Here is a 13675-nt window from a genome sequence, read left to right as displayed (position 1 = left end):
AACTTAGTAGACAACTGCAGTTGGCAAAAAAATTTAATGGGATTAATAATTGAGGACTTAGTTGTAGGTTAATTCTGTATATTTACTTTCATAGTCGTGGCATTTTTTTCTATATATCTCTCACAATTATTAAATAGGTTATTAAGTCATAGTACAAAACAACATCTGTTTTGGGATGTTGGCAAAAGAACACATGATTTTCTTTAGATACCCTTCTATAAGTCATTTTTGTCATTTTCTACTGGAAATTATTGCTTATAAAATCATATGGCCAGTCTTTTATCTGATATATATAACATATAAATACATAACACATTATATGTACATATATATATACACACATATATGAAAATATACATTTAAAATCAGTATTAGAAATAGAAAAAATTAGCCGGGCGCAGGGGCGGGCGCCTGTAGTCCCAGCTACTCGGGAGGCTGAGGCAGGAGAATGGCGTGAACCCGGGAGGCGGAGCTTGCAGTGAGCCGAGATTGCGCCACTGCACTCCAGCCTGGGCGACAGAGCGAGACTCCGTCTCAAAAAAAAAAAAAAAAAAAAATCAGTATTAGCATTTTTGTCTATAGCTGTTGAGAGTTATTCATTAACATATACAATTTGGGGGTATTAATTACACAGAGATATTGAAATATTATGCTTTGCTCTCCTTGCCCCTAGCACACTGTAGACATTCCATAAATATTTGTGGAATGTTAAATGAATGAAACCTAGAATTACTATGATAGTGGCTTTCAGTAAAAGATATGGTCAATTTGCGTAGGCCATTTTTTCCAGAAAGTTAGGTGACCGTCTCAACTGAACTCTATTTCTAAGTGCAAACTATCTCTAAAGGAGATTCAGTACCCATTTAGAAATGCATAACCACCTCTTTTGAACTCTGTCACTTGAAATTGCTTCACTCTTCTCAACACTTACAGTCCTTCTCCAATCTCATTTTAAATTCAGTGACAGAGAAATGAAATAGGGTTTAACATTCTTGCAGAGCTAAGCTTTTGTGCCTACTGTAAGGCTCTGATTTCTTTCTTCCTTTCTTCCTTCTTTTCTTTCTTATTTTACTTTATTTGGTTTGGTGTTTTTCGTTTCATTTTGTTTTCGGCAACACTAGGCTTTTATCCATTGCATGCATGCACAAGCTTTTGCTGCCTTTCAATCAAGCATATAAATTAGCCATGAGCCTTTGGATAAGGATACAAGGAAACAATGGCACTGCACTGTAATCTCAGCACAAAAGATGCAGAAGCTGATTGTGCTTTCATGTGTCTAATCCCCGTCTTCTCCACAAGTGCTTAAGTGGTATTAAGAAAAGAACTGTGACTTCCATTTTCTCAACTCCCAATGTGACCTATTCATTTCCTCTGTCACGGGTATTTACTGTGGTTAATAAGACTGGCATTGTTACATGCCTGTTTCTCCACTATCCTATGAGGTCCTCCAGAAATGTTAGTCACCACATTATCCAGCAAACCATAGGTATTTAATAAGTGGTGTTCCAAGATAAAGGACCACACAACATTATGTATAAAAATCTTAGACAAAGCACAAAACTGCTGAAAACTGTGAAAATGGTTAATTTGAAACAGCTTCCAAGGTTTGACTCTGATTAAGAGTGGCTCCCATCTATGAGAATTTGTTCCCCCTCAGTATCTCTAATTTTTAAGAGCTAGTGGAGGAAAAACAATGCAATTCAGTATTGGGGGGGGGGCAGGTAAGACAGGTTCTTTGTTGTTAATTTTTTTTTTGTCAACAGACTGTTGTAATAAAAGTATTTTATTAATTTTTGTCCAGTGTAATACCAGAGTGGTAGTTTAGATAATGGCCAACTTATATCAGCAGACACAAATTTTCTGCCAAAAAAGAAATAATTCCTCTCTTTCTTCTCATGTTATGTGACTCCCCCAATTCTGATTGGGATAATATGTTTTTTAAACCTCCTTTTCCATGCCTTTATTGGAGTGCACCTCAACTCCATGCTCAGGTTGATGTAGCCTGAGGTCATACCTGTAATTTTTTTTTTTTTTTTTTTGAGACGGAGTCTTGGTCTGTCGCCCAGGCTGGGGTGCAGTGGCACAGTCGCGGCTTACTGCAACCTCCACCTCCTGGGTTCACGCCATTCTCCTGCCTCAGCCTCCTGAGTAGCTGGGACTATAGGCGCTCGCCACTACACCCGGCTAATTTTTTGTATTCTTTAGTAGAGACGGGGTTTCACTGTGTTAGCCAGGATGGTCTCGATCTCCTGACCTCGTGATCCACCCGCCTCGGCCTCCCAAAGTGCTGGAATTACAGGCGTGAGCCACTGCGCCTGGCCATACCTGTAATTTTAACAACTGTACCTCTACTTCTAAATTTTGGAGTCTTACAATTAAAATAATAATAATAATAATAAAACTGGAGTTCAAAGAGAGCAGTAAGCATTTAAAAATGATTATTATTTATTTACTTTCTTAAACTGAGAAGAGTTTTTGTAAACGCATTACATAATTTGCACATGTCCATTAAAGAAAAAAATTAAAAAAACTTAATAAGAAAAGCCACCAACAAAAGAAACACTGTTAAATTTTTGGTATAAGTATTGCTATAATTTTTTTTCTGTATAAAGATATCAATAGGAAATATTCTTGTTTACTCAACAGATGGAACAAATAGAGAAATTAGAGGATATAATTTTGTATTTAGGGAATGTAAGCAGGAAGGAAGAACATTTGAGAGCTAGATTTGGAAAAATGATTTAGGAAAAATAAATGTGCGTATCTGTGCAATAGCTAGCCTAGAACAGCAGCTGAAGACATTTCATCTATGAACGTGTCTTTTCCGAAAGGAACAATTAACATTGTACAGCAAAGATTATATAGATAAGGATCAGGAACTAGTAAGGTTGTTATATACATGTTTAGATGGTTCGTTATCTAAGGACCCTTGGAAATGGGTCAAACACGGGTTACAGCAGGGCTAGGTTCACTTGGAGGAAGGGGTGTCTGTTATCTAATTTGCACTAAGCATGTACTCATCGTGCTGTTTCCAGGTGGGTTAAGGAAGGGCAACTTTCACTAATTCTGGTGAGCCAATTGTGGTCCCAGGAACTGGGAAACACCAATTACGTGTCAAAGAGGTTAATCGCAGACTGGGGAAAACAAAATGGTAAACATTGACAGTGGGAGGGCTGGAGAATGAAGAATGTAAACAGAGCAGAGTGGTTTGGATAGAAGCCAGCAATACTTGCTATCTTCCTCATAAGAAAGCCTTTGCCTATCATGCCAGCCCAAGGCATAGGCCACAAAGAAGGTTCAATGCTGGTTATCCACTCCCATTCCCACTTGCTCTTTGCTCACGTGTTTTTAAAAAGCTAGTTACTATTTTGAAAATGTATGCTACTTTTTTTGATATATGCCTTAAATTTTAAACATTGCATTATTCAAATTTTATTTTTCTGCCAGTTTATATTTTATATAACGATTACTTGATAGACTAAGGGCAATGTAGATGGTGTTATTTAAATATTATATTTTGTAAATTCTGTGACAAGAGAACAAAATTAGACAATCATCTCTTTAAATGACTTTTTTCTATCACAGCCTTAATTAATGAAATGATTGATATGAATTGGGCTTTTAGGATATGGAAAGCCAATAAAGTATTTATAACACCATTTTCTACCTCTATTTTAAAGCCAGTTGGGATAAAATGAGCAGCGACACATTACCTTCAACACATTGCCTTCTTCTTTAATTACCTTGCTTGTTGGTTCCCCTCTTAAACAGTGAAATAAATCCAAATTTCAAAGTTCAGTCTTCAAGTGATCAGTTATCAGGACTTTAGCACTGGTTCCCAAATTTCAAAAGCTAATTAACTGACTAACCAGTTCAGAAATTATGCACAGGACTTTATTAAACTAGATCTTACTTGCACTTTTCTTGCAATAATATGACTTTCAATAATTCCTGAAAATAACCCATAAGAAGTATGACTAAATTCAAATGCAACTGGAACTCTCAGTTCGCATCTGGGTCTCATGATTTTACTGGGATTACTTGTCATTTGTGAGAGAGAGACAGAGGGAAAAAGAGAGAGAGAGAGAGAGAAGTGTCATTTTTTTCCATTGATCATTACATCTTCATGTTGAACCCCATTTATTCAGAAGATATTTAGTAGAAGTTTACCATGTTTGAGTAGACATGGTGGATTGAAATATGAATAATCTCACAGGTAGCAACTTGAGAAAAGAGACAATTTCTCTAGTACGAAAATTAAAAAAATGTTCAACGTTCAAATACCCAACTTCACATTCTGCCCAAAATTATAGTAAACCATTAAAAAAGAAGTATTAACAATGTGTTCTGGGAGAAAAATTCCATTGTTTACAACTGAAAAATCTTCCTAAGGGAGCTGTCATTCTACCTGGGTCTCAAAATACTTACAAAATTCTGATAAAACCAAACAGAAATGATACCGAGGGTGAAAATAGCATAAGCAAAGGCATAAAGATGGAAATGCATAGATTCAGACAAAATGATTGAAAAGATAAATTGTAGAAGACTCTGTAGTTAAGCATTCATTCTTTAAAGTCTTTTTTTAACCTAATCAAGTGTGATAACCCAAATGTTACATTGTTATTATGTAAAAGTTTGGTTACTTTGTAATTAGAGAATAGATTCACAAGAATTAGCACTGTCTCTTTTCTGGGAGTTGGATGAAAACAATGCTTATTTTGGTTGTTGTTTTAACAACTGGAGAATGAGTATACACCATTGTTTTGATGGAGGTGGTTGAAAAGTAGAAAGTCCGGACTCTCATTACATAGTGGTGGACATCACCATGACCTCCTCAGAAACGCTTTCATCACTCTCCCGATTAATAACAATGTGCCTGTTTTTGTGTCTGTCAGCCTCAAAAAAGAACCTGATCCACCTAAGGGTGTAATATTTCTGCTTGGCAATGATATGCTCAGAAAGCTGATGTGAACAAATCATGGCAAATGAAATGAGAGCTAGGGTGTGCCGCAGTATTCTGGAAGAGTTCTTGCTCTGCCGAGAGAAAGTCCCAAAAGCTGTCTTTCCTCAACTGTCAGACCTTCACAAGGGATGCTCTAGGCTCAGCTGCGGCCACGCATCATACTTTCTTCACTCAGGACACAGCTGGCAACACTTTAGACATCATCAAAGTTTTAGACTTCGAAGAAGGGAAAACAAAATGTGATTCTCAAAATGAAAGTGAGCTGTTAAATAAACCTACTTAAACTTGCCTTACCTTAGGACTTCAAGCCATGTGAACAGTTTTTCAGAGGGAAGAGTCTCTGATTGAAATAGCCAACTAGAGTTTAGCTTTTCTGAGCCTTACAGGTGAAATTATTCTTACTGAAACACCACAAGAATAACAATGCCAATATCGCTTAAAATTTAAAACAAGACCACAATACATTCTGAATATTTTTAAAAAATGAAAGGATACATGAATGTCAAGGTACTTATTAACTACTGAAAGGATGAGATAAAAAATGCAGTTTGTTGTATTTGCCAGAGCCAGGTGGTTGATGGCTTCCTTTTTATTTGCAGTGTGTTAACATTTTGCCATTTCTTTCTTCACGTATTTTTCTTCAAAGAATTAAAATATTTTAGGCTTAGGCTGAACTTGGTAGTTCACACCTATAATTTCACAGGTTAGGAGGCTGAGGTGGGAGGATCGCTTGAGGCCAGGAGTTCAAGACCAACTTGAACAACATAGTGAGGCACTCCCTCTATACAAGAAAAATAAAAATAACAAAAATTAGCCCGGGGTAGTGACACACACCTGTAGTCCTAGCTACTCAGGAGGCTGAGATGGGAGGAATGCTTGATCACAGGTATTCAGTGCTACAGTGAGCTTGAGCACAGGGTCTCAAGGCTGCAGTGAGCTATGATCAACATTGAACTCCAGCTTGGGTGACAGAGCAAGAACATCTCTCTCTCAAGAAATATATTTATATATTTTATATATGTGTGTTACATTATATCTATGAAATTATATATTTGTTATATAATAATTTATTTATTTGTTTTTAAAATCTATGTGATGGATGAAGACTATGAGTTTGTATTATTCTGTGCTGGTGAATATTGTAGTCATGAGCCATGTGCGACTATTGAGTACATGAAATGTGACGAGTCCAAAGTGAGATAAATTGTATGAGTAAAATGCACATCAGATTTCAAAGACTTAGTGCAAAAAATGTGACACATCTTAATAGTTTTACATTGATGGAGATGGTTGAAAAGTCAAAATGTCAAAATTATAATTTTTTAACACTGGATCAATAAAGTATTTTATTAAAGGTAATTTTACTTGTTTCTTTTTATTAGGAAAATAAAAAGTGTGACTATTTGAAAATTTGAAAGCACATATGTAACTTGCATAATATTTCTTCTGGTTATCTCTGTTACATTTTTTTTTAATTTGAAATGCTTCAGAATTAAAACATTTAAAATAAAATTAAAACTCTGTTTTATACTTGGAATTTTCTTCCGTATGAAAAAGACGTTATTATAAATGTGAATACAGAAAAACTCAAATTGAATTTCATCCAACTTTACTTCGCGAAGCAGTAGAATAGCTATGTTCTGGAGATGTGGAATGATAAGTAACAAATTTTCAATTTTATATATAAATAGCTTCAAAGAGATAGAGTGACATAGAAATAGAAATAGTGGCTATAAGAGATCATCTATTTTCCATGTTTTTGTAATAAGAAGCTGCTCATTAACTGGATTTTTAATCACTTTAATTAAGAAGTCTCCATGATTTGCCCTGGCCTTCGTGATACTCTCAATACTATTTTGAAGCCTGAAGCCTAAGAGCTTTAACTTTAGGACCATATCACCCATGAGATAATATATAATTCCAGGAAATTACAATGATTATGACAACATGAATAAAGATACCTTTCTATGAAAATCCTTAAAATTTGTGTTTGTTTTAATTTTCATGATTATTTGTATCATACAATAAAATTTCCTCATTGTACCCTTGAGCTCTCAAATTCTAATTGAAAATTTTAAATTTATATTTAAGTAATAAAATATTCTTTATTAATTAAAAGTGGATATTTACTAAAAACTCTACTTTGATTGTTTAAAAATAATTTTAAAAAGTCTATAAGTCCATCATACAATGACATGATAGCTAATGTTTTACAATATTTACCAATGAAAGTATACATATATTTATGTTTTTAAATGCAAAATAATAAAGTGGATTTTTATGAGCTCTTCACTAGCATCAGTATAAGATATGCTTTATATGTGAATAGACCATAATGTACTTAAACATTCCTTTATTTGAAATTGCTGAGACTTTCCAGAATATTTTGCATTTCTATAAGTGTGTCCATTGTTTCCTCAACTTTGTTCGTTTTTTATGTATGCTATCTATTTCCTTGAATATTTATCCCTTCACTTCTTGTATCAATTTTTGGATTTCCATACATTGGACTTCACCCTTCTCTGATGCCTCCTGGTTGGCTTAACAACTAACCTCCTGAATTCTTTTTTCAGGTAAATCTGGAATTTCTTCTTGGTTTGGGTCCATTGCTGGTGAGCCTGTGTAATTTTGGGGGGGTGTTAAAGAACCTTGTTTTGTCATATTATCAGAGTTGGTTTTCTGGGTCCTCCTCATTTGGGTAGGCTCTGTCAGAGGGATGGTCTAAGGCTGAAGGCTGTTGTTCAGATTCTTTTGTCCCACGTGGTGTTCCCCTGATGTAGTACTCTCCCTCTTTTCCTATGGATGTGGTTTCATGGGAATTGAGTTGTAGCGATTGTTGTCTGTCTTCTGGATCTAGCCATCCAGCAGGTCTACCAGGCTCTGGGCCAGTATTGGGAGTTGTCTGTACAGAGTCCTGTGATGTGAACACTCTGTGGGTCTATCAGGCATGGATTCCAGCTCCTGTTTCAGTGGAGGTGGCGGGGGGGTGAAATGGACTCTGAGGTTTCTTAGCTTTGGTGGTTTAATGCACTACTTTTGGGCTGTTTGGCCTCCTGCCAGGAGGTGGCGCTTTCTAGAGAGCATCAGCTGTGGTGGTATGGGGAGGAACAGGTGGTGGGCAGGTCCCTAGAATACCCAAGAGTATCTGACCTTTGTCTTCAGTTACCAGGGTGGGTAGGGAAGGACCACTGGGTGGGGGCAGGGCTAGGCATGTCTGAGCTCAGACTGTCCTTGGGTTGGTCTTGCTGTGGCTTCCATGGGGGATGAGGTTGAGATTCTCAGGTAAATGGAGTTATGTTCCTAGGAGGATTATGGCTGACTCTGCTTTGTCATGCACGTTGTCACGGAAGTGGGGGAAAGCCAGTAGTCACAGGCCTCACCCAGCTCCCACACAATCCTAAGGGCTGGTGTCACTCCCACCACATTCCCCACAATAGCACTGAGTCTGTTTCCAGGCAGTGGGCAAGCAGGGCTGAGAGTTTGCACCAGGATACCCACCTCCCAGCTGTGAAAGCAAATATGGCTTTCCTTTTTGCCCAGCCTGTGGAGTCTGCACACCAGATTCATGCCCTCCCCCGAGTTCTGGCCAGGAGGCTTCTTGATAAGTTCAAATTGTTGCAAAGTTCAGCTGGAGATTTCTTTCTCCCTTTGGGCATTGCCCAGCATCTCTGGAGCCCTCCCAGAGGACCCCTGTAACGCCAGGCAGAAACGGGTTGCTAGGGAACCCAGTGAGCTACCAGGGTTTTTCCCGCTGCTTTCTCTACCCTTGTATTTCACTCAGCTCTCTAAATTGACTCAGCTCCTGGTAGGGTCAAAATCTTCTCCCATAATCTAGGCCTTCAGTTTCCCCAGTGAGGGTATGTGTTCAAGTGTGGATGATCTCCCTCTCCCACCTTCACAGTGTGGGCATCCACGGTATTTGAGGTGTTCCCTGGTCCTGCAGGAGCAGTATGCTTCCTTCATGAGGTCTGTGGGTCCTCTCAGTTTTCCTGATTTATTCCTACAGTTATTCTGAAGCAAAAATAATGCGAGCCTCCATATGCTGCTTCGTTCCAGTCAGAGGTGCAACGTAGTCCTGCTGCCGCCATGTCCCTGTTTCCTCCCTCCAGTGTTATTTGTGTCTACCAGAAGAAGGATAATTACATTTGATTCTAGTTACAACAAACAAGTAGTGATTTAAGCCTACTTAGTTCAGAAAGTCCACAAAAAACAGGTAAACACCTCTGCATATCGATACTGATGAACCTATGCCAGAATATTAATAGGATTATTGAGCACCTGTTTTCTCACATGAAAAGCACCCGGTAGCTAATCGAAATTTACTAATAATTTATTTAATTGAATTGTAGACACATAAAATATTAATATAGGGTATGATGAATATGTTAGTGGTTGCCTTTTTAAACTGTTTATTGGTTATTTTGAGAGAGTATTTAACATATTGCCTCTGAATATTTCATCATTCAATGTCTTATTTACTCTGTATGTGTGTGTGTGTGTGTGTGTGTGTGTGTGTGTGTGTGTGAGATCGCGTAATATGGTCAGTCAAGTAAAATGCTGTATGGAGCAATAGGGAAGAAAACATTTCTTGGGTTCACGTTTAAGTTCTGTCACATGGCTTTGGGACTTAATAAAGCAAAATCTCAGATTCACAGCTGGAAAAGGAGATGCACCTCTAAATTGTCAAATGGTTGTGAAAATTATAGAAAAAAAATATAAAGTGTCTACATAAATGTTGCAGATGCTAAGACTAGGTTTTTGTTACTGAAGCACTATTGTTGAACTGTCAGATAAAATTTTACAAGCACATTTCCTTACCAAAGAGTGCAATATTATCCTTGTCTCATATCCCCAAAGGTTGATCCAAATATTGACTTGTTTCTTTTTATTTCAACTCATAGAGTAAACATCAGATGTGTTCGTGACTTTCTTTCTTTTCTTCTCCTACCCCCATAAGTTTTCTTCTCCTTAAAAGTCTGAGTATTTTTTAAAACATTTTTCATTAATTATTTTTTTTACCAATTATGAGAAAGAAACATTTGTGGCTTTATCCTAGAGAAAAGTGATGGACCTTTATTGTTTTCAGAGTTAAGTAATAAAAACTGTGTCTAAAATACTAGACAACCTGTCTCATTATAGTTCTGATATATTGTCATGATAGAAAAACAGAGTGAGGAGTTTTTTTTTAAGAATTCACTTATGTTTACAAATATAGACAAACATAATTTATGAGAAAATTCAAGAAACATAAACTACGATAAACTGGTAATCTTTTCTTTTATTAAAACTTAACCGAATCTGAATTTCACATAATTCTGATTTAATTTATTAGATATCATTCAAATGTGCAGACAAGTTACTATTTGGACAAATACATTTTTGGGTTTTTTTAGTTGAGAGTAAGAAGTAAGGTATTCACAGTGAAAGAAGTAACAGTATAAGGGCCTAGCGAAAAGAAAGTATGGTCACTCAGGAAAACTAGATGTTTGATAAAATGAGATCATAGAATTCAAGGGAAAACGTGCTGAGAAATAAGGCAGAGACATAGAAAAAAAAATCAGAGAAGACATTGTAGACATTGTAAGTCACATTAAGAGACTGTCCTAAAGCCAGGACTCTGCAATGTCAAGGGTTCAGAAAGGAGGATGGCATGAAAAGCGCCCACTATACCAAATTTACCACCCTGAATAGGACATGAAAAAGAAGTGACAGATAAGAAACATGAATAGCAAGACTGGCTGCAATTTCAGTAAAATTCCCATGAAAATACCAACGAATTAGGCTACCAGCAGAGGGATATGAAGAAAGGGAAGAAATTTTAAAAATAATAAAGGCAGTAGGATTGCCCAGAACTGTCACCTAATTCAGTGTTGCCAGCTTCCTTAAGCCAACTTTGACCCTGAAATTTTCGAGTTAAATAATTTGGTCAATTAACTAGGTGGATGGTAGTGCTACCACTGTGATAGCAGCTGACCTACAGATGTAGATGGGGGTGAGGACATTGAGTCCAAAATTCTTGGTTCACACCTGGATAATAGCAGACATAGGACTATAATTCTATCCAGTAGTCACTGAAAATAATGCAGAAGTATATAAGCAAGTCCTTGTCTCAGGAAACCTTCTCAGGAAGCATTTCTAATGCTTCAAAATGTATGTCACAGCTACAAATGAATAGAGATAGTTAGAAAATGCATAATGCATTTGAGTCAGGAATAATTTGGCTATATCACCTTGAATGACCTATTTTTGCAACTATCAAAGCATGATATCAGATGCCAACAAAGCACAGTATATAATGATCACCCCGAAAATCAGAAACACACACACGCACACATTTGCACACATTCATACACACTGAAACAGTGGATTTTGGTTCTAATGCCTGCTATATTCTACCAGATAGCAGGTGTTCAATCAAAATCGTTAATGTACTTTCAGCGGATCTCATATCCTTTAAAAGCAGGTAATTAGAATTATACACAGATACTTTGAAACCATGAATAATTCATTCCCTCCACATCAATAAAATAATTATTGAATATTTTTATTCTTCACTTTCTATTTCAATAAAATTGCTCGTGTTGTGGCACAGTCATAAAACTGAACTTACTAAATATTTCAAATTAAAATGTTGCCTAGAGGATGAGGAAAAGTTCAGTGGACTGAGAAACTTCTAGAAGCTCAATTTGTTTTTCACAAAACACTTCCAGGCTTAAAATATTTTAAAAATGTATATCAATACATATACCATATGTAATGCATTGTCAATCCTAACTAGATATTTTCAATCCTAACTAGATTTTCTTATACAAACAATTCTAAAACATGGTATACATTTATGTTCATACATACACATGTTTTAAAATATCTATTAGGTTAGTGCAAATGTAATTGCATTTTTTGCCATTGAATGTAATGGGAAAAACCACAATTACATTTGCACCAACTAAATATAGAAATTATTTAGAACACAAGAATGTTAAAGAAAATGGTGTTTGCTATATTTAATATGAGTTGAGATTAGATAATAACATTTTGATAGGTTAAAAACAATCTATCAATGATTGTAAAATATACACTTTAAAGACTTTGCAACTGTTATACAGGAATTTTATTTCATTGGATAATGAAGGGATTTAAATGCTATGAAATAAAACGTGCCAGATAGTTGTTCTCTGAATTTTAAAAATTGAATGCGTTTTGGTTGAATAATGAGACAGAATATACCAACAATGAATCTCAAATCAATTCTATAAAAATTATTTTTAAAATTTTTGCAACAATAATACAGCCCAAATTTGACATTTTTCATGAATCTATGGCAATGTTATACCAATATCTTCATTTATAAGGAGTTTCATATATTTTATTAAAATTAATCTTTATTCATACAATGCAATAAAGAACAAATTCTATTCTAGAAATAAAAAACTTAAATAATTTGTTGGCTATATTAATACTTACATTGTGAATTATTCTATGAACTAGAAAACAATACTGAACAAAACTCCAGCAAAGCTATTTTACTTTTCTACCAGCTTCACTCTATCTGTGTCTCTTACTGTCTGTCTCTCTCTCTCTCTCACACACACACACACACATATGTACGTGTATTATATTTCTTTGTACGTGTACATATAAACATAAAGGAAGTGTATGTATAAACACTCACACACAAACGTATTTAGTCTCTCATACACTCGTACTTGCCTGCATACACGTGCATGCCTGTGCGTGTATATCTCATGGTGGAATTGTTACAGGCTATAACAACTTCGGGAAGACTATTTTTCAAATGCTTAAATATACAAGTATACAATTTAAAGTTTTAACAAACACTTTGAAGAAATGCCAACCACTAGTAGAAAATTACAGAATAAATATATTTTGGAACAGCCATAGTAAAGTGAATCCAGAGGTGTAAGGTAAGTCTAAATTAAGAAGGAAGGTCTTTAATGTGTGAAAGCTTCAGAGTTTATTTCAGATTCGTGTATGTGTCCTCATTCAAGCAGTTTGAAGATTCAGCATTTGGAAGTTCTCTAAAATTCTTCAAAGTAAAATTGACTTTAATAGGAGCATTAGCAATATTGAGCATCACTGTTGAAGCAGGAAGCTTTTCATGTGTTTTCAGTTTCAGTAGGAAGCAAAGAAATCGGGCAAGAGGAATATCCATACAGCTAAATATCTTTCGTTTACAAAGTGACATTTCTCCTGTGATTTATATAAGCAGTTTACTGTTAATTCTCTAACCATGTAAAATAAGTTTTATTTGTGATATACTTGCTAGAGGTTTTGGGGGAAACCAATGATTTGCATTCTAACCTCTTACTGGCATTAATTCACTGGTCTGGATTATGTATGTTCACGGTTTCACTCCAATTTTATTTTACACAGCCATTAATATTACAGTGTCAAGATTGCCGTCTTCTTGCCAATAAGTTAAATAGTTCATTTTCTCACAGTAGGGTTTTCTGGGTGAAGGTCAGTTAAGTTTCCTTTGTCATCCTCCAATACTGCATGCCTATTGTGCCTCTCTGGTCAGTAAGAGACTTTTTTTCCCACTTGTTGGTGATATTTTTCCACTTAAAAACTACTTAGGCACTCAGGAGGCTGAGGCAGGAGAATGGCGTAAACCCGGGAGGTGGAGCTTGCAGTGAGCTGAGATCCGGCCACTGCACCCCAGCCTGGGCGACAGAACAAGACTCCGTCTCA

The sequence above is a fragment of the Macaca fascicularis genome, chromosome 20 (assembly GCF_037993035.2).
Source record: "Macaca fascicularis isolate 582-1 chromosome 20, T2T-MFA8v1.1".
NCBI classification, from domain to species: Eukaryota; Metazoa; Chordata; class Mammalia; order Primates; family Cercopithecidae; genus Macaca; species Macaca fascicularis.
This window is presented reverse-complemented; position numbering follows the sequence as displayed.